The sequence below is a fragment of the Ochotona princeps genome, chromosome X, assembly GCF_030435755.1.
Source record: "Ochotona princeps isolate mOchPri1 chromosome X, mOchPri1.hap1, whole genome shotgun sequence".
Classification (NCBI taxonomy): domain Eukaryota; kingdom Metazoa; phylum Chordata; class Mammalia; order Lagomorpha; family Ochotonidae; genus Ochotona; species Ochotona princeps.
In genome coordinates this window covers 107,617,882-107,640,736 of record NC_080865.1, presented here as the reverse complement: position 1 = coordinate 107,640,736, position 22,855 = coordinate 107,617,882, and the positions used below count along the sequence as shown (strand labels likewise).

The window sequence follows — 22,855 nt, the reverse complement described above, 5'->3', positions numbered from 1 at the left end:
CGCGCGCACACCCACACATACAGACCCACACACACAGACACACAGTCACACACACACACACACACACACACACACACCCCCCACAGGATGGCTGGAATGAATGGCAATCTGTGCATTGCATAGAAAGAATTCTGGGGTCTTTAAGAGCTGATTTGTAGGGCTTACCTTGAGAAAAGGGTTTATCCATGCTGAGAGAAGCAAAAGACCAAACGGCTCATCTAGTTCACAGGACCTCTTCTCCTGAATCTTTAGGTCTGTCCACCTCTCTTCAGAAAGTCTGAATGAAAACTCCTTCACTGGCAGTGGAGCTAGAAACAGAGACAGTTTTGTCTTGGTCTTTCCGATACAGCAGAAAAAACGGAGAGGAAAAATGAAAATGGGTAAGGGGAAGGGAGTCCGACCTGTAGTTGGCAGACACTTGGTGTAGATTTTACATGCCGATCTAAATCTTGATGTTCGAATTCCCCAAAGGAAGCTCAGCAGGGCAAGTTGTTCACCTCCTTCTCCTCTTTCTCCTCCTCCTCTTCTTTCTCCTCCTCCTTCTCCTCTTTCTACCCCTCCTCCTCCGCCTCTTTCTCCTCCCCCTTCTCCTCCTCCTGTTTCTTTCCCCCTCCTCCTCCTCCAGTATTTTCCTTCCCCTCCCCTCCCCTTCCCCCTGCCCTCCTCCTCTTTCTCTTCCTTTACCGCCTCCCCCTGCTTCTCTTTGCCCCCGCCTCCACCTCCGCCCCCGTCTTCTCCAATCTGTCAGATGAACCGGAGCAGCAGAAACTGCAGTTGTAGACACAGGGTATCTCAACGGAGCAATAGATACCGCTGGCGTGTGATTATTTATACAGCTCAGGGTGTGTTGGTATATAACTGCAGGGGGAAGGGGGATGAGGTTGCAGTGTGTTCAGCTCAGCCGGCTGGCTGTTTTGTGAATGTAGATGATTTCTGGAGGTCTTGTGAATGGCTTACAGGGGAGGATGGGAAGGAAGGGATTTATTGCTCCTTATTATAATTTCTTTCTCTCCCCCTCTCTGTGTCGTTTGTTTTCCCGGAGCTGTAGCCTCTTAATGCTTAGCTAAGTGGCGTCATCCAGTTGAAATTGAATCGACCCATTAGAACTCCCCATAGGAATCTCTGCATCCGGTCCCTGGGCAATGATTGAAACAAAATTTAAAGGGGAATGGGGGTGGGGAGAAGAGTAACAATTTTAAGGAGGCCTCATTTAAATATCTCTGCCAATCACAGTTCTCCCAAGCCTCTCAGCCTTGGCTGAGTGATTGCAGCTTTAATCAGATAAAGACACACAGCTTCCCCTTTGTTTCAGGACTTCTCCCACCTCTTTTCCTTATACATTTCCACTTTTTCAGAATTAATGATTATTGTCCACCCATCATCCACGGGAAAACGATTACTCAACCTTACTTTTCTTCCTGCCTTTAGCCAGTCATACATTCAACAATAAATATTTATGGAAAACATTCCTTTGTGCTAGGTGTTATGAATTCAGTAAGGACGAAAGAGGATTCCTGCTTTCATGGAACCTCTTTGGAACTGCCAGACTTGTGAAAATAAAGCAGGCTTAGACATCTTCTCTTAAAGCAAAGGAGAACGCTTTCTGTAAATTATACTTAGTCCACAATTAAATTCAATAGGAAGAGATTTTCCTTCTGGGCATCCAGACAGGAGTACTTGAATGAAAGCAAGCATCATATCTGTTTTCAAGGCCTGTTTCAATAAACAAGTGGCAGGAGCTTGGCCATCAGCATTCTTAGGATGCTTTGGTTATCCGGTCTATAAAATTGAAATGGTAAATGGTGACAGCTCAGAGTAAAACAAACCTGTGAGATAGGTAACTAAGATTTTAATCTTACTTTAACTCTTTCTGTGATCTTTTTTAAGGCTTCAATTTCTATCTTAACATGAGAGGATGTAATTAAGTAATTGCTAAGGTCGCTTCATGCCCTAATGCTGGATTATTTCCACTCTTCCTGATTTCTTCTACAAATTCTTCTCTTTGTGGCCCTAACCTTTTCCTTATTCATAGCATTGTTTTGAGCTTATCAAGATAATGAAAACTGTTAAAGTTAACCTGTAGTTTCATCTACAGAAGAGGATACATTGCTGATGTATTCAATCATCCATTTATTGCACACCAACTGTGTGCCAAACACCACACTAGTAACTAGATTTAGATCAGACACATCAGGATTCACATTTATGTTCACAGTTTAGGAGCCATCTAACTTTGGGCAACTCAGTTCACCTCTCTGAGTCTTTTTCTTCGTCTTTAAAATGGAACTAAAACAGTACATACACCCTAAGATTGTGCTATTGTACTGTGAATTGAGTAAAATTTTGCATTTAAGACAGCTGAATGGTACCTTATAGCCATTTTAAGGTATATAGCAGCCGCTCCTGTATATAAACTAAAATTGAAATGTCAATGAGCTAATCATAGGTTGTGGTTAAGAACTTGCTTTTACATACTGGTTACTCAAAACCATGTCAATTCCATAATGTTGCAAATTGCTGTTGATATTATATTGGGACTCTTAATTGACTGGCATGATACTCTACCAGCTCTAACTTCGGACCAGAAATGGTCTCCCCAAGAAACTGTTCAACCCATCTGGACAATAAGTAGCTGGACTCTATGCTTGGTATATGTTTGCAAGGAAAGAATCTTGATTGAATTTGAACTGTAATACTGCATCAAGGTGGAAGAATCCACCAGGGGGGAGGGGCATGGGGAGGGGTGGGGGGATTCCCAGAGCCTATGAAACTGTCACATAATGCAAAATAATTAATAATAAAAAAAATATGTACAAAAAAACTTTGCATTTAAAAGGTTTATTATGTGTCAGGCACATAGCAAACATGAACAAATAGCAGCTATGACTGTAAGAAATTATTCTTCTCCTAATGTAGCCCATAGGGGAGGGAAGAGATGATGTCGCTTCAACGTCCTTTTACGTTTCTAAACTCAAGATTTAAATTTGAACTGCTGAATTCACTAGTTCATTCATCTCCTTTACAACATGGGCCTACATCAAGGTAGTAAGGAAAACAAGTGACATTGTTCAACGACTTTATCAATTTTCAGGATGTTCAGGATGGCTTTTATGACAAAAAATAATTATGTTATTGATCATTCACTCACTTAACAATGTCTATTATGGACTACTTCACTTTTATAAATGCTAGTGATGCAACAGCTAATTTCTCTCCTTCCTAGAGTTGACATTCAAGTAAGTAAGGTGGTAGATTTACTCTGTTAAGTACTGTTCTAAGCATTTTATGTATTCTAACTTATTTAATTCTCACAATAGCCCTAAGATGTACATTTGCAAATTGTTCTGATTTTAGAAACAATCAGCCAAAGTCTAAAGGCACTAACTAACTTGTCCAAGGTTACACAGCTGCTGAGTTGCAGATACAGGATTTAGCCTAGCTTGAGTCACTCCGGAGTTTGCACTCTTAACTGCTATTCAATAGTATTGAACCATCTGCAAACGTCTTCAAGGATTTTGTGCTAACTCTGTTAAACTGTTTGTTATCTGCTCTGGTTTGAATGTTTGTGTCTTTTCAAAATTCCAATGTTGAAAACTGATCAGTAGTGCGATAGTACTAAGAGGTGAGGCTTTAGGGAGGCAATTAAATCTTGTGGAATTCGTAACATGACAAAAGAGGCCTCAAAGAGTTGCCTTGTCCTGTTTACCCATATAAAGATAGAGCAAGACGGCACCATCTAAGAATGAGTAAGCAGGCCTTTACTAGATAACTGCCTAATCATTTTTCTCTCCAAAGAACCAGTTTATGTGCCTGTCCTTTTGGTCAGTCAGTGTCCCCTTCGAATGATCACTATCACAGCACTTACCACCATTTGCTATAATTATCTGTCTCCCATTCTAGATAGTGATCTCTTTGGGAGTAGATTTAACATTCAGCATATTTATCTTCACTGCTTGGCACACTGGTCACTTAGTTAATGCTTATTGAACAAATTGTTAGCTTGCTGTTGGGAGACATGTGAATATCTTTATTTGTATCTTTGTTTGCACTTTAAGTTGTTGTATTTCCAAAAGATTATTTGTACATTTTTTGGGGGGATTTTATGGGTTACAATTACAAATATAAGTTTGAAATAGAAATATTACAAAATCGTTTGCTTGACAACTTGTTTTCCATACTTGTTACATTCTTGTAAAAGTACATTTCAGAAAATTTCTTAGTACTTTCTATACTTAATGCTTTTAAGAAAACACATTCTTAACATATTCATTGAGTTATCCAAGATCATGCAACTAGTTGGTGACAATATTGGACCTATAAGCAAGCACATGTCTCCTGTCTCCTAATCCAGTCAATGCCTTATGATTATTTTAAAAAGGGTTAGAGTTAGTGTTAGGGTTTTAATTCAGCTCCAACTCAACTTGGAAATAGTATCTCAGCATGGATCAACTTACTTATTCCTGCAAGCTAGTGATTTCCAAATAATAAATAAGTAACCTTAAGGGTCACCAGAAAAATCACTGTGCCTTCTAAAAATAGTATTCTATTTTAGAAATATCTGAGTTGTTGTTTTATAATGAATTATGCACATTTTCTGACACTTTCCTAATAGATAATTTCTTACATGATGGTTAAAAGGAACTGTTTTGAAAAAATAGAGGCTATATCTATACATATTGAATAAACAGAATAGGAAAAGAATGAAAGTGTTATTGGAGTTACAAATGTAGACATAAATTAGGTAATCAAGGAAAGGTTTACAGAAAAATTAGGACCTGAAAACAAGGTAGTATATACATGTGCAAAGATGATTGGTAGCAACATGGATGCAATCTGTGAAGAATGAAATATTCAAATAGTCTTATGGAAGAGGTACCCTGAAGACAGAAAGGGAATGCGTAAGTGTTGGACAATAACTTGAATGACAGGAAGAATAGTTCAGACTTTTTTGGTCTAGGACTTAGAAATACATTTTTATTTTTCAAGATTCGTTCATTGTTGCTACAAAGGTAGAGTTACAGAGAGCAGAAAAAAACACACACAGAGAAAAAGATCTTCTGTCTCCTGGTTCACTCCTCAAATGGCCACAAAAGCCAGATTTGGGCTGATGGGAAACCAGGGACTAGGAGCTTCTTGGTCTCCAGGCTTTCAGCCATCCTTCATTGCCATCATAGGCCACAAGCATAGAGCTGGGTTGAAAGTGAACATTTTAAAGTAAAGAAACAAGCTAAAAATAAATCATATTTAAGGAACAGGCATTAGGCAATATATATGGGGGGTTAGGGTTAAGTTGGAGAATGAGGTCAGTCAATTTATAGTATTCTAGGGTAATCCAATAGGAAATGATAAAGGCCTGGGTAAGGAAACAACAATGAGAATGGGAAGTAAGGATGAAATAGTTTCACTTTAGTAAGGACAATAAAGCCATTACCATACAGAAAAGTTCAAAATGGGAGGTGAGTTAAACATAAGCATTAGAAAGAATTTTAGGAGTTGTATTTTCAACCTCCGTTATAAAACTGCGTTCAAAACCTAAGCTAGCTGGTTATCCTCGGCTCTCTTCTACTTGGGATTGCATCACAAATGCTTTAGTTTCACCAAGTTTACAACTTTAGTATCTAGCTTACTTTTTTCTCTCTTGTATAGCCTGTTCAACTCTCACTAGTTTTGTCTCCAAAATACCTTCTCATGTCTGTCTGCTTCTCACTCCTTTCATTTCTGTCACCTTAGCACAACTCACAAACACCTCTTGAGGGATAACCACACTGTCCTAATTGAGTTCCTTACTTCCTTCATGCCCAGAATCTTTTTCTATACTACAAATTCTCCACTGAACATCCAGAGATTTTTCTAAAAATGGGATCTGATTATGTTATTTTCTTGCTTAAAACTTTCCAGTTGCTTCCCATTGTTCTAAAATGAAATTCAAAATACTTACTCATCCAAGCTAGTTGTATGACGGTACTTCAAAAAGTTTGTGGAAAAAGGGAATTTTGGTTCAAAAAAAAATGTGAAATCCACAGATTTGTCATAATATGCACTTTCTACAAATCCATGCATTAAAATTTTTTACAAAATAAACTCATCTTTTTATTTCATTTCCATGAACTTTTTGAAGTGTTCAAATTTATTTCTTACTCCCTTTATATAGTACTATGAATAAACAAAACTATTCTTCATCCTCCAAGTTCAGTCCTTAGTTTCCACTAAGCCTCAAAGACTATCCCAAATTTATAACATTTTCATTATCTCAGCATTTAGAATTACCTCTGAACTGTCAGCTATGCTTCTGTTATAGAATTTATCAGTTTTTAACAAACTTGCATTGTACTTATTCATGTATATATATTCTCTTTCTGACTAGAATTAGCCCATTAAAGAGTTAAATGTGGTCCTTCAAGTTACTTTTTGGTGATTTTGATATTACAAGCTCTGGTTGAAACAAACCAGGAAATACCAGCCTAGTGTAGGGCCAGGAGAAAAATCAATGTCTCCGTTGGAAATGTTGAATTTGAGGTAATGATGGGATATTTTCAGGTAAGAATAATTGGCATAGAGTTAGAGGTAGGACACTAGAATTTGAGTGCCAGGGCAGGAGAGATACGATAGAATTCGGTTAACATGGAAGAAATCATTGAAGTTTTAAAAACGGGTGAAACATCTGAGGTAAGATAGAGAACGAGAGAAGAGAAAGGCTGTGGTATGTTAAGAGGAAACTAAAGGGTATGAAGATTTCATCAACATAGGGGAGTCGGGGCGCCTAGTGAATTTTGAAATGAAAGGAACCAATCAGGGGAAAGGAGAAGCTCTGAATGTGTTGAGAGCTAAGGCAGATGTTCCATGATTTCTGGAACAAATCGTGGCATCTACTTCAAAGTGAAAGACACACACTTTGCTCTTGTTACCCTTTTACCTAGGAATATCTCTGCTGAGGAAATGATGTAAGCCCCTAAAGCTTGGATAAGACTCTGCCAACTCAGGGGTCCCCTTAGGTTGACCCTTATGAACTCTCAGGGTCAAAGAAATAATAGCTACGGAAAACAGCTCCAAACCTAAGCCAATCCTACAGGTTTTCAGATAGTCAGACCTAAGTTCACCAGCAGTTCTGTTAATTAGTACTTGTGTGATGAAACAACTGTCTTAAGTCTTTAGTGACTCAGCTTTTTTCATTTTTTTAAAATGGAGACAAGAAATAATTTGCTAAAAAGAAGATAACTTGAAATAATGTGTAAGTGAAAATTGATACAAGCACTGAATAAATGATACACTATTATTATTTTCTTTTTAAAAAGATTTACTTGTTTCTATTGGAAAATCAAATTTACAGAGAGAGAAAGAGACACAGAGAAAAAGATCTTCCATCCACTGCTTCACTCCACAAGTGGCTACAATGGCCAGAACTAAGACAATCTGAAGCCAGGAGCCAGGAACCTCCTCCAGGTCTCTCACATGGGTGAGGGCCCCAAGGCTTTAGGCTGTCCTCTACTACTTTCCCAGGCCACAAGCAGGGAGTTGGATGGGAAGTAGAGCATCCACGACAGGAACCAGTGCCATTATGGGATCCCAGGCATGCAAGGCAAGGACTTTAGCCACTAGGCTACTGCACTGGGCCCACTATTGTTATTTTCTGAGAAACTACTTCAGGTTGTGCTACAGGGACAAATTAAAGCATATGGAAAAAGCAGCCATAGAAGTTAATGATTATGAAATATTTGCAGCATATTATATTTGAAGAAAGCATAGAATGTCTAAGGGTACGGATCAGAAAAAAACGAGAACTCAAGCAATATCTGGAGAAATCAGGGAAGACTTTCTAGAGGAAGTATTTCCTCAGCTGAGTCATAGAGGATGCGCTTCGTCTTGTCAGAACACTTAATGTACTATATTTAAGTGATATGTTTATTTCAGTAGACATAGAACTCCTTGAAGGAACCTAATCTCAATAAATGTTTTCTGCTTGTTAATGACTTTTTTTCCACCAGCTTCTTGGGATTCAGGAACAAACTAAGACACAATAAAATTAATCACATCACTAATACAGATGTCTATAATTATATTATAATGTATATAATTATGAAAACCAATATTTTCTATCAATTTATGTGTATTATATTAATAGCATATGCCCAAATTAATATATCATGAATAAATAAAGCCCTGTTCTGAAGGGGGTCATGCCTCAGTACATAAGAAAATCAGCAGCCAAGTATAATAAAGATGACAAGTGTTTTAGAAAGTAAAGAGGAGGGCCCGGCGCCGTGGCCTAGCGGCTAAAGTCCTCGCCTTGAACGCCCCGGGATCCCATATGGGCGCCGGTTCTAATCCCGGCAGCCCCACTTCCCATCCAGCTCCCTGCTTGTGGCCTGGGAAAGCAGTTGAGGATGGCCCAAAGCTTTGGGACCCTGCACCCATGTGGGAGACCCGGAAGAGGTTCCAGGTTCCCGGCGTCGGATTGGCACAGCACCGGCCCTTTGTGGCTCACTTGGGGAGTGAAACATCGGACGGAAGATCTTCCTCTCTGTCTCTCCTCCTCTCTGTATATCTGACTGTAATAAAATAAATAATAAATCTTTAAAAAAAAAGAAAGTAAAGAGGAAATATACTTAATCAGATATTAAGGGTATTATAGAATGCTTCCTACAAAAGACGATATTTAAGTATGTATATCAAGAGAGAAAAAATAGTACAGCAAGAGGAAATAGCATATGCAAAGGCATGAAAGAGCATGAGAATATTAGCTATAAGAAAAACTATCACAGAATTTCTAACATCCAGTATAAGGCCTAGCAGAGAGTAGATGCTCAGAAAATATTTAGTAAATGAGAGTGAATAAAGGGGCTGGTGGCAGACTAACCTTCCACCTGGCAGCACCGGCTTCCCATGTGGGTATGTCCCCTCTGTTTCACTTTTGATCCAGCTCCCTAGTTATGGCCTTAGTAGGCAGCAGAGGATGGCATAAGTGCTTGGGGTCCTGCACTCGTGTAAGAAACCCAGAGGAGGTTCCTGGCTCCTGGCTTCAGAATAGCTCAACTCTGACTGTTGCAGCCATTTGGGGAGGGAACCAGCTGATGAAAGACCTCTGTATGTCTCTTCCTTTCTATAAAATCTGCTTTTCAAATAAAAATAAAATAAATCATAAAATATAATGGATGAAGACCATTGCAAACAGAGATAACAGCATGAGAAAAAATACAAAGTGTGAAAACAGCATATTTTTTTTTCAAAGGTCAAAGGTTTTTTCTCTTTTATTTAATCAACTGCTGTGAACATCACATGTACCCAAGGCAACATGACAAACAGTGAAAAAAGTGAAAAAGTGGGCATATCTGGATTATTTTTTTTTATTAAGATGTTGGACTCTATGCTTGGCATATACTTGCAAAGAGGGAATCTCAACTGAACTTGAACTATGGTTATGCAACAAGGTGGAGGAACCCACCATGGGGGGAGCGTGGGGAGAGAATCCCAGATTCTATGTAATTACAACACAATGTGATTAATGAAAACAGCATATTTATAAGCCATTCGAACAAGGTCCTCTGCTCTAATGTCCTGAACAAGTTAGAAGCAAGTATTTTCTCTAAAAGGCACTATACTCAGTGTTTTATTCATATTCCTAGAAATGTACCAACCTTGTTTAGGGTTCACTACATTGTAGCAAGTGGAAATACATTAGACATAAAAAAACCCAACTTTGTATCTGTGATGAACTTCATCTATAAGCACAGATTGCCTCTTAATAACTGATTTTCTCTGCTACCCTGCAATGTGGCTTTGAGGAGTCACTTTTCATCTCTAAGTCCTATTTTCCTAGCCTGTGACATAGTAGGTTTCAATTTAATTCAATAAAACAAGTGTAAATAAATCATGCACTTCATGTCAGATAACATACTTGATGTGAGAGAGATAAATGTAACATAGTCTACCATGTATACATATTGATTGAATAAATACATGAATTATTTTATTATTTCACAATTCATGGTCCAGCAGAAAAATGGACATGTGAAAATATAAGCTAAAATATACTATGTCAATAAATCAGGTGAGATATGATTATGGCCTGAATCATAGTAGAGAAAGTATAAATGAAGAAAGTGGGTGATAAGTAGAATGAGGATTAAATAAGACTTAATAACTTAAATGGGGTATTTATATCACCTTTTGTAATAAAGATTTCTTTATTTTTATTGGAAAGGCAGATATATACAGAGAAGGAGATACAGAGAAAATCTTCCATCTGCTCGTTCACTCCCCAAGTGGCCACAACAGCCGGAACTAAGCTAATCTGAAGCCAGAAAACAAGAACTTTCTGTGGGTCTCCCACGTGGGTACAGGGTCCCAAGGCTTTGGGCTGTCTTCTACTGTCTTCCCAGGCCACAAGCAGGGAGCTGGATGGGAAGTGGAGCTGCTGGGATTAGAACCGGCGCCCATATGGGATCCCGGGGCTTTCAAGACAAGGATTTAGTCACTATGCTATCACATTGGGCCCTGTAGTGCCTTTTTTCGAAGATATGGAGGGAGTAGTTAAAAAAATACACCCTGGTTGTTTTGGGGTTTGAATTGAATGTAATATTTAGAAGACAGTAATATAAGCAATATTAAACATGAGTTTTCAGCTTAGAGGAGGATCAGATTCAGAAAAAGAAAATTAGTACTGTACAGATTTAATTCTTGTGATTGGACAATTCTGGCAACATAGTAGGGTATACAGAATGTCGAAAGACAGTAAATTGAAAAAAAAAAAGCTTGGGGAGAGAATCTATATTAAAAGGGTTGGTTGAGAATAAGACCTATAAAATTGCCAAATCTGTCTCTGGCTCAGATCTCCTTGCTGAACTCTAAGACATTTGACAACCTGGAAGACACCTCCACTTATTAACATTCTTTCTTCATTAGACATAATAGAGAATGAGAAGTACTGATAGTTCATATACTGTTGTTATGGAAAGTCTTTGTCATTAGGTGATATTTGAGCCGAGTCTCAAAGTGAGGAAGCAAGTCATTCAACTATATAAGGATACGCCACACAAAGAGACCAATAAATGCAAATCACAGAAGGCCAAAATTGCTTGGAATATTTAGGAAGAGTTGTGCAGGGGTGGTATCGCCACAGAACCTATGTTTATGGTGCTTATATGGGATGCTTCAAGTACATATAATTTATGTGCCATGTTTAATTTTTTACTGCGCTCCTCTGTCCACATTCATTTACCAAAAGTGTCAACATATATTGTATTGAGAAGCTGATCACATGATTTTTAGAATATAGTATGGACCTAGCATAACACATCACTGCTTCACATACATTTGCACATACACATTTTTAATTATTATTTTCCATGATACAGTTTTGTATGTATAGGGGTTTACTTCTCCACCTCCTTTTTCTCCCTTCCCATTCTCCCCCACCAATGTTTGCACCCATATTTTATAATAGTATAGTGCTTCAGCAACAGTCACAAGTTCAACATTCTGCTTTTTAGGTGTGTCATGACATTGTGGGTATAGGTAGAAAATCTAGTATCGAATTGTCAAAGATATTTAACTGTTTTATTGGAGTCATGCTTCTATTCAGGAGTAGAGACACATACTGCAACTTATCTCTACTTCACAGTATGCTACTCTCCATTATATTGTTTATCTGTGAGAATATATATATGTACTTGTTTACTCATATATCTATTTTTTTTTGCCTTGTACCAAAGAGAACACATGATATTTGCCCTTTTGGGGTTAACTTATTTCACTGAATATATGTACATGTTCTTCATTTTCTTCAGCTATGTAACTCTTTTTCCACATTAATCAGAAGTTTTAAAACTCAGGAGTGGTAAAGGAGATAAAGTGAGGAAGGTGCTTGTGAATGCCATGAACCCGAAGGAAGCTGATTTACCCACATTCTGCTCTTTCCAACAAGGGAGAACAAGCTGCTTCAGGTGACAACAGCACAGAGAATTGCATTTAGTTGTAGCAGCAATTTATTTTCAGAGCTGACATCCTACCCAGCACTAAATATAGCCAGTCTGTTCCTTTCAAATAAGGATTTCTTTTCCGTTAAACTTCAATAAAGCTCTTAGCTTTGTGTTATAAGGTCTCCCCCATCCGTCCTACCTTCACAAACTTTATTCCTGCTAAACTCCCTCTCTCCAACCACCTACTTTGTGCTCTCTGGCCCTCCTGATTTTACTCTTTGTTTTTCCTTTTTCATTTTCTATGCTTTCTTGGTATATTTCACTATCTTTCACACATTTTCCTCTTAATGCTCCCAATTTTCAAAAAGAGAATCCCCAAGGTGGGCACTTGCCCTAGTAGTTAAGACAGAGTGCCTAAATTCAAGTGCTAGCTCAACTTCCAATTCCAGTTTCCTGCTACTGCACACCCTAGGGAAGGCAGCAGGTAATGACTCTAGTTGGGTTCCTGTTACCCACATGGCTGAACTAGATTAAAGTTCCAGCTCCTGGTTTTAGCCAGAATATCCCCTACTGTTGGCATTTGGAAAGTGAACCAGTAAATGTGGGCTTCTCTCTCTCTCTCTCCCTCTCTCTCTCTCTTAGTCCATCTGTTCACGTTTCTCTGTTTCTCTCAAACACAAAATGTTAAAGAGAGCGAATTCCTTGGGAATATTCCTCCAACAGGCCAGGAGAATATACATTTAAATCTTCCCCGGCTGGAGACAGCTATGTCTGTTTTTCCTTATATGCCAATGGTTGACATGTAATTTTAATTACATCCTTGCATTCACTGAGCATTTATAGTATTTGTTCTAAGCACTGTTCTTCAAGTGAGGTACTAAAATCATCTTCATTTTAGGATTGGGCAACTGAGGTCAAGAGAGAGAAAAATAATTTTACTTAAGTCAAATAGCATATATAACATTAGTGGTACTTGAACCCAGGCTGTCTGACTACAGAACTCACACCCTTAATGCTCATGTCACAGCACCCTATGGTATGATAAATGTATATCATGTTACATCTAAATAATGTCATCATAGTTATAGAAGAAGAAAGATTGGAAAGAGTAAGTGCATCTAAAATAGCTTTCAACAATTGATGGAGATTTAACTCTACTATCTCCTGCTTTTACTGAATTAAAAGGAAGAGATTTCAGAAAAACTGGGGTAAGAGATCAAATAACTGGAGCATGTTTGTTTTTACTTTTTAGTACAAGTTTTAAATTCAATGTTTGAGCTCAAGATACTGATAATCTCTTTACTACCCAGTTAGACTAAGTGAGTTCATCATGGCCCAAGCAAATTTTACAAATCTATTGCAAATTGTGCATCCATTTTACGGTGAGGAGGTTTTATTTTATTTGTGGGGAAGTTATATTCATACGATGGACTACTATTCAACAATACAAAGAACTCATTTTTCTCCACTGCTGTAACTCAAAAGCCTAAAGAATATTTATTTATATACATATATGATATTTTTGTGCTAAATTTCCTGAGAACCTTCTCTACACATGAACGTTCACTTAAGTATATCAAGATGTAAGACTAATATAGAATAATAAAACATGTTTGTGTACATCAACATTGAGTAACCTGACAAAGAAATTAAGAAAATAATCCTATTTGCAATAACACCAAGAACAATAGAATATTTTGGGATCTATTTAATAATATATATATAAGCCTTGTGCACTGAAAGCTAAAACAGTATTGAAAGAAATCAGTTAAGACCTAGATAAATGGCAAGGCTTAATATTGTTAAACCTAAGTAGAAAATTCTACAAGTTCAACACAGTCTTTATCAAAGTCCAATTTACATGGAAATTGCAAGGGGACACAGAATAACTAAAGCAATCTTGAAAAATAAGGACAAAGAATGAGTGTTCAATCTTTCTGATTCCAAAACTTACTACACTACAAAGCTACAGTGCTCAAGACATTGTGGTGGAAGCTGGCGTGGTAGTGGACAAGCTAATCCTCCTCCGGTGGCACCAGCATCCCATATGGGCACCACCTTGAGGCCCAGCTGCTCCACTCGCTGTTAATGATCTGGAACAACAGTGGAAGACAGCCCAAGTCCGTGAGACCCTGCACCCACATGGGAGGCCCAAAAGAAGCTCCTGGCTCCGGGGCTCCCGCCTTTGGACCATATTGTGACTATTTGAAGAGTTGGATTCATACTTCAAACCATATAAAAATTAACTCAAAATGGCTCATATATCTAAGTGTATGAATTAAAACTGCAAAATTCTTTTTTTTAAAAGATTCGTTTTATTTTTATTACAAAGTCAGATATACTGAGAGGAGGAGAGATAGAGAGGAAGTGGAGCTGCCAGGATTAGAACCATCGTCCATATGGGATCAAGGCGAGGACCTTAGCCACTAGGCCACGCTGCCGAGCCAAAAACTGCAAAATTCTTAGAGATCATTGCAATGAATGTTTATGACCTTAGATTATACAAAACCTTCTTAGATATAACAGAAGCACACATGACAAAAGAAAATAAGAACAAATTATACTTCTTAAGTGGAGAAAATGTTTGCAAGCCATATATCTGATAAGGAATTTGTATACATAATAGGTAAATAACTCATTCAACTTAATAACACAAACATTAAGGGCCTGGCACAGTAGCCCAGTGGCTAAATCCTCGCCTTGCATTTACCGGGATTCCACATGGGCTCTGGTTTGTGTCCCAGCTGTTCCACCTCCCATCCAGCTCCCTGCTTGTGGTCTGGGAAAGCAGTGGAGGATGGCACAAAGCCTCGGGACCCTGCACCCACATGGGAGACCCAGAAGAAGCTCCTGGCTCTTGGCTTCAGGTCAGCTCAGCTTCAGCTTTTGCAAGCCACTAAGGAGTGAACCAGCACATGGAAGATCTTTCTGCTTGTCCTTCTCTCTGTAAACCTGCCTTTCCAATAAAAATAAAGAAATCTTAAAAAAAAAAAAGCCAACATTAATCACATTGAACAGGCATCTCTTCAAAGGAGGCATACAAATAACCATTTGGTATTTAGTCGTAAATACTGTTTCACTGAATCATAGAATGTAAATGGCAGCATGCTCTTCTCTTCCCATGTGAAGATCATTGTTTCGAGCCTCTCAGTCTATATTAAAGTCTCTGCCTTCAAGAAAAGTATATAGTCGAGTCAAATCACAGGACCACCTAAAGAGTGCATAAACCGGGACAGAGAGACCTGGGTGGGAAAAGTGGGCTCCCCCTTCTTGGGTCACTACTCCCGTGGGAGGGCATGAAAACTAGGACGGGGGCTGGGATGGCTAGATAGAGAGGTACTCAACAACATCTGTGAGGGCTGGATGGTTGAGTTGGTTAGATAGAACTAAGCTTTAATACCCATTGACAAGTACCAGAGCCAAATGGGATGGGGGACAGACTGGTCTACTGCTACACATACTGGCAAACCAGGGTAGGGGGCGGGCCTGGTGGGGGTTATTGTGGGTCACCCCAACTGGGCTGCAGCTCCCACTGGTTGATGTAAGGGCCAAGTATGTGCTGGGCAGAACCAGACTGGACTGCAACACCCATTGGTTCCAGTGCAACTCAGGACCGGAAACAGAACCAACACAGCAATTACAACCACCAGCTGATCGGGGTGATGGACTCTGCCGGGCCCTGTGCTTGCTAGAACATACAAGAAACTAATCTGGGAATACCTCAAAGTATCTTTGGAGATCTCCCCAATCGAACTGCTGGACTCAGAACTCTAACCAAGAAAAGACAGAAGACAGAACAGGACAATCATTCATCTCAGCTATATGTTGGCAGTGAAAAATGGGGCAAACGGAGACTTTATGATGGACCATATCAATCAGTGGACGACCTCATCGAGCGAAACTGGCAGCGATTCATAACCGGAGAAGTATTAACACCACTCGAGCACATATCTCAGAGCATGCCCCACATCCGGGACTTGGGGTGGGCGGAAAACTGGGTGGGGCTTCTCCCTCAATATCCCCCTTTACCTCAGATACATGATGGAAACAATATAGACATAATAGTATTACCCACTTCTCTATCCCCCTGAACCTTTTTTTTTCTTTTTTTTCTTCTTTTTCCTTGAACTGTAATTAACTATGTAAAGATTGTCAACAACAATGCAATAAAATAGATTAAAAAAATGGGAAAAAAAAGAAAAGTATATAGTACACAATGCCTACACTTTAAATGAAGTTAGAAAATGTCTTAAGACATTAAAATAATAATTAAAATGTAAAAGTAGATTAAAATGTACAAGGATTTAAAAGGTAAAATATGTACTTGGGGTTAGAAAAAGCACAAATAACTAATGCAAGCAAGAAAAGATGTCAAAATCACCAGTCATTAGAAAGATCTTGCAAAGCAAAAGCACAATTAGGTACCATTTCTCTCTGAGCAGAATTACTAAAATCAAAGCAGCAGGAAATAAAAGTATTAGTAAGGATGTAGAGAAAATTGAAACCTCATATATTGCTGGCAAGATCAGAATATGGCTTGAAATTCCTCAAAAAGTTAAACATAAAGTTATCACATGATCTAGCAATTCCAGTCCTAAACATATATACAAAAGAATTTAAAACATATGTCTACACCCAAAATATGCATATGAATACTCAATACCAAGATTGTTTGGTATGAACAAAAGGTGCGAACAACCCAAATGTTCACTAATGACTAAGACAAAATGTTATCTATATAAATGAATATTTTTCAGTCAAAAAAGAATGAAACATTGACACATAACATGGATAAGCCTCGTATATATGACAATAAACGAAAGAGGCCCAATTTGAAAGACCACATTTATTATATATTTCCATTCATGTGAAATATCTGGGATAGAAAACTATGTAAAGACAGAAAATAAGTTGTGGCTTAAGGGGATGGGGACCGGGAAGAGTTGGGAGTGACTGTTAATGGGTGAAAAGCTTCTTTTTGGGTTGATGAAAATATTCTGTCATTACATAGTGGTGATGGTTGCACAAGCTTGTTACTACACTAAAAATGGCTGAATTGTTCACGTTGATTAAATTTAATTGTATGTGAATCGTGTTTCAATAAAGCTGTTTTAAAAGCACATTCTTAGAAGACTCTTTAGTCTTCATGCAGATAAACTCGTATTTTGTAAGACCCACTTTGCTTAAAGTGCTAGTCTCTTATGAACACTGCAAGTGTTCAGAAATGCTATAATAAATATATTTTACACATTTTTTTGAAAATTTGTGCTAATGCATGTATATAGTAAATTTCTAAAGTGAAAAATTTGGGGCAAAGAGTAAATGCACATTTATTTTAATTAATATTCCCAAATTCCTCTCCAAAAACTTAACACCAATTTACATTGTTACCAGGAGTTTAGTAAAATGCTTATTTTCATACACTCTTGCCATTATTCCTGCTTGAGACTTGAGACTTTCAATCTGAAGATTTAAATCATTCTGCAGTTTAAGGAACTTTCAGCCTTTTATGTCTTTGATTTCACCTCACCTTTTTCTTTTCCCTTCCCACCCTAAGTATATATTGGAATTATAAAGCCTGTATATATCTTACTCCTCTTCTGTTTGTGTTATGTCTGGGAAAATCTCTGTATTTAACCTGCAACTAATTCTACGTTTAGCTGTGTACATATATTGCTCATTACATTTTTAGCAAGAGTAAAGTTTTAGGTGATTATGTTTCTAATTTCTCTTTTATTTAAAGATTTATTTATTTTTATTGGAAAGTCAGATATACAGAGAAGAGCAGAGAGAGGAAGAAAGATCTTCTGTCCAATGATTCACTCCCCAAGTGGTCCCAACAGCCAGAAATAAGCTGGTCCGAAGCCAGGAGCCAGGAGCTTCTTACAGGTCTCCCATGTGGGTGCAGAGTCCCAAGGCTTTGTGCCGTCCTCCACTGCTTTCCCAGGCCACAAGCAGGGAGCTGGATGGGAGGTGGAGCAGCAGGGACATGAACTGGAGACCATATGGACTCCGGTACTTGCAAACTGAGGATTTAGCTGCTAGGCTACCACGCCAGGCCCATATTTTTAATTTCTAAAGCCTGTGTGATAGACATTTGCCACATTTGTATATGACTGATTGCATTATAAATAGTATTTCTATGTTTGGAAAATTCTTTTTTTTTAAGATTTATTTATTTTTATTCATTTTATTATTATTCTTATTATTTTATAGTACAGTTTCATATATCCTTATCCCCTCCCCAATTCCCTCCCCACCCACACCTAGTTACTCTATATCATTATTAAAGTATAGCTCTTCATACTCAGTCATATGTCCATCATTGTGGGTATGGACAATGGCAGAGAGTCCAGAATCCTATTGTCAAGATATAGTGAACAGTTTCATTGTAAGTCCATCTTTGTCTGGAAGCAGAAATGCATACCAAACTGCATCCTCACATCTGGATATTTAGTCTCCATTTCACAGCTACTGTACATCCCCTTAAATGAAAAGTCATGTTTCAAAATCAACAATAGAAAGAAAAGAGGAAATTAACAATGCCATGAAGTTAAATGACATGTTACTAGATATGACAGTCTCCATTACATAACTACTGTACATCCCTTAAATGAAAAGTCGTGATACAAAATCAACAAATAGAAATTTACAATGCCTGAAGTTAAATGACATGTTACTAGATATGACAGTCTCCATTACACAGCTACTATACATCCCCTTAAATGAAGAGCCACAAAACAAAATCAACATCAGAGAGAAAAAAGAAATTAACAACATCAAGAAGTTAAATAACATGCCATTAAATGACTAATGTGTAGTTGAAGAAATGAAAATCAAGAACCTTCTTGAAGAAAATGATGCTACCGTATGATATACGAGTCACTGAATGATTTAACCAGAAGAAAGTGTTTTGAAGAGATGAAACTAACAGAGAATAACAAAACCCGTGTGATACAGTTTCCGCTAATCTTTGTTGAAGCGTGTCTCCTCCAGACAATAAACAGATGGGTTTTGTTTTATAATCCAGTCTACTAATCTATGATGTTTGATTAAGCTTAAGCCATTTACATTCAGAGTTTAATATACATGGGTGTGACGTTGGTCCTGTCCTTTTAGCAATGGGTTGTTCATTGGTTTAGTCTTCTGTTGTCATTTTACTGGGATTTTCTTCCCGTTTGCCTTTGGTTTTGGTAGGTGCTATTCCTCTTCTCTGCCAAGAGAACATCTTGAAGTATCATTTGTAGGGCAGGTTTGGAAGAGGCAAATTCTTTTAGCTTTTCTTTACTGTGGAAGAATTGTATTTCATTTTCAAAGACGAAAGAAAGCTTTGCTGGATATGTTACCCTGGGCCGACAAATTTTTTTCTTTTAGAATCAGGAATATGTCACTCCATTTTCTTCTTGCCTGTAGAGTTTCCTGTGAGAGATCTCCTGTGAGCTTAATTGGTATTCCTTTATATGTCAATTGATTTTTTCCACGTGCTCATTTAAGGATCTTTTCCTTCTATTCAATTGAAGAGAGCTTGATGATCATATGTCGTGGTGAAGATCGCTTTTGGTCAAGCCTGTTGGGAGTTCTGTGCCCCTCCTGGAACTTGTTTCCCAATTCTTCCTCTAGATTAGGGAAATTTTCCTTTATTGTTTCATTAAATACATTTGCAAACTCAGCTTCTCTTTCTGCACCTTCTGGGACTCCCATAACTCTTACATTTGACCTTTTAATAGTCTTTCAAATCTTGAATACTTTTTTTTTTTTGGCCTGATCCAGCTCTGCTTCCAGCTTTTTGTTTGCTTCCCCCTGGTGACAGGAAATATCTTCCAAGTCTGAGATTCTTTCTTCTGCTTGCTTCATTCAATTTTGGAGACTCTCCACTGTACTCTTAATTTGCTGTACTGTGTTTTTAATTTCTGATATACCAGCCTTGATTTGCTTTATTGCTTCCTTAAATTCTTTGAACTCTTGCATGAGCTTCTCATTGTTGATCAGAATCTTTAAAATGAGTCTTATGAATTCTGTGTCCCCCATTTTCTCGATGTCTTCCTCAGTTAACTGTGAGATTCGCATAGGGTTTTGCTCCCTTGCAGGAGGCAATATTCATTGTGCCTTTGCCTCTTCTTTTGCTCTTGATCATTGTACTTCTGGTTAGCAGAGTCTTCGCCTTGGGGCAGATTTCTAAGCTGTGTCACCCACAGGTCTACAATGCGATTTTACTTATTGCGGTTGGTACACAACTTTTAGCTTGCAGCCACTTGTGCCACAACCTCCAGCAAGTTCCAGGTCTGGGTTCTTATGTCAGATTTCCACCATGGTCTCCACAGCCCCAGCTCCTGGCTCACCACTCTCCACCTCCTGTGATACCCTGCTGAGGCTGCACTGTTGTCTCTGCAACCTTTCTCCCACTTCCGGTTGGAGCAGGTCCCAGGATTAGAGAGACACCAGGTGTCCTATATAATTAGGTTGTTGGTGTTGCTGATCTTGCTGGAACCTGTTGGACATTAGATCTGGGTGCCACACGGACCTATTTTGACCCGTACGATGTCACAGTCAGTATTATTTTCCTGGGGGACTAGTGCAATCTCGGACCTCAGCAAGTTCTCGCGAGATCAGCACATGCGCAGTTCACTGTTGTCCCCTGCAGTCCCAAAGCTATTGCCACAGTGCCCAAAATGGTGCTTGCCATACAACCACTAAGGTTCTTGATTTGCTGGCCGTCAGATCCAATGGCTATCCCAGACCTGCCCTGAGTGGAACGCGTAGAATGCCATGTCGTTGCAGTTCACCCAGACAGAAATGAGCTCGCTCCCAGCTTGGCGCATGCTCAGTCCTCTCCCTCGCCCTTTCCTCCTTACACAAAATGGGATTCAATTTGGCTCTAGGGGGCTGACTGGGCTATGAAATCCACTCTGTTCTTGCACTGCCTGTCTGAGATCTGCTGCTCTGTCTCTGCTCCTGGTCAAATCAAACGGACCAGCAAAACACACATTTCTTTGTCTGGGTTCACCACCCAAGCTCCCAGTGAAAGTCCCTTCTCACCTGGTTGCTGGTGGAGTTCCGGCTGCTGGTGGAGTTCAGATTACCGTTAGCTGGAATATCAGCCACTGCAACACCACACCATTGTGTCCGCTGCTTTCCTGTGTCTGTCAGTCTCCAGGTACCCCTCTGCTGTTGTTCTGTCCTTTCCTATTTCCTGAAATATGTCCTCTCTGCTTCATCCTGGTTAAATGTTTTTCCATCTGCATAAATGTGTCCTTACCCTATTCCGCCATTTTGATTCTCCTCGGGAAATTCATAAATTACATTTTCTAACCTCTCTAATATAGAAGTCAGAACTCAAACTTCTAGTTTATGTTGAAACTACAATATAAGATATAGCTTTGCTTCTGTCAGATTCCTTGACATGAAGTTGATTCAGAATTTAAGGTATACATAAAGCAGTGCCATAGCATTTCCATTTTTGTGGGACTAGGTATTAGCAAAGGAACTTGTCTTTGGGGGATGGCAGAAAATTTTAAAGTCAAGTTCTTAATGAAGTAATAGCAGCAGTAACTCTTCAAGTAAAGTCTATTTATTGGCATCTAATGCAGAAACAACAGCTTATCAGGACAGTGGCATTGGTCCTGGGTTTTATTTCTGGAAGCTGAGCCTTAAAATTGTCCTTCCAGACTTCTTTCATAAATAGATGTACCATGTACATAAACTAAATTTCAGCATCCCCTTATCAAACCATCTCTTCCTCTCTCTTTTATATTTATTTATTAGTTATTTGAAAGACACAGTTATAGAGAGAGAGCATTTTGCACCTACTTGTTCACTTCTCAGATGGCCACAATGGTTAGGGCTGTGCCAGACCAAAGCTAGGATCTAGAAGCTTCCTGCAGGTCTCCCATGTTGTTGTAACAGGAACCCAAGTACCCAAGCACTTGGGCCATCTTCTGCTGCTTTTCCCAGGCTATTACAGAGCTCGACTAGAAGTGGAGTACCTGGGATATGAACCATCGCTCACATGGGATGCTGGCGTTAAGGGTGGCATCTTAACCCATTATACAATGCCCACCCCACCTCCTATCTTTTCTGTTCACTTTTCCCAATTTCCTGTTTCCAATATTTTCTTGCTCTCACAATGAATTCCAGTCCTTTGGCCACTGCTATCCTTTGCTGCCTTTCCCTCTCAGGTTCCCACTTCCTTCCACACCTGACTCCAGATTTCATGGCCTACAACGACAATCATTCCAAGGCATATACCACTAGCTCTTTTTCCCTCTTTCAATTCAACATATTCATTGGAAAGAGACACAAACCCCACTTAAACCTGATCTTCTATCCATTCTGTTTTTATTTTAACAAATTTTGTATCCATTTAATTTTAGACCTGTAGGGGCCAGCATTGCGGTATAGCTCCAAGCTTCAGTCTGGCCTGATGCTGTCTATTGCGGTCACTAGGGAAGTAAACCAGTAGTAAATGGAAGATCTCTCCACCTTTCTCTAACTTTGACAGAGGTTAAGCCTCTAAAAATTTTAGTCTCTTAAAATCCATGACCAATAACTACATTTTTAATTTTTATTTATACTTTTATTTTTCATTATATGGTTCCATAGACACAGGATTCCCTCTTCCATCCTCCCCACATGCCCAGTAACTTCACATAAGCTTTGAAAGCTGCTTAGCTTTGCTGTGACATTTTCATAACCCACTCTAGATGACTATTTTACATCATCTATACTTTCCTCAACTCTCCAAAATCTAGTACTCCATTCTCACTCCCAATTGATGATTTTGTTTTACTAGTGATCCTGGTAATCACTAGTAGTAACCTCCATATTGTGAAACTAAAAGGTTAATTATCCTTCTTCATCTTAATTAACCTGTCAGTATCATTTACATAGTCTATTGTTCTTTCTCAACATACTTTTCTTCACCTGGTTTCCAGGTCACCTTT

General features: G+C 38.7%; 1 protein-coding gene across 3 annotated transcripts in view; it reads right to left on the bottom strand.

Moving 5' to 3' along the window:
* The window catches only part of SPRY3 (sprouty RTK signaling antagonist 3), a 65,959-nt gene that overhangs the window by 6,488 nt on the left and 36,616 nt on the right, over window positions 1-22,855 (bottom strand). For 2 of the 3 annotated variants that reach the window (XM_058658523.1, XM_058658522.1), the window contains exon 2: window positions 166-308. The gene's annotated coding sequence lies outside the window, so the exon portion shown is untranslated. Of the gene's footprint in view, window positions 1-165; window positions 309-401; window positions 497-22,855 lie in introns of those variants that run through there. The other variant, XM_058658525.1, reaches the window with a different exon arrangement.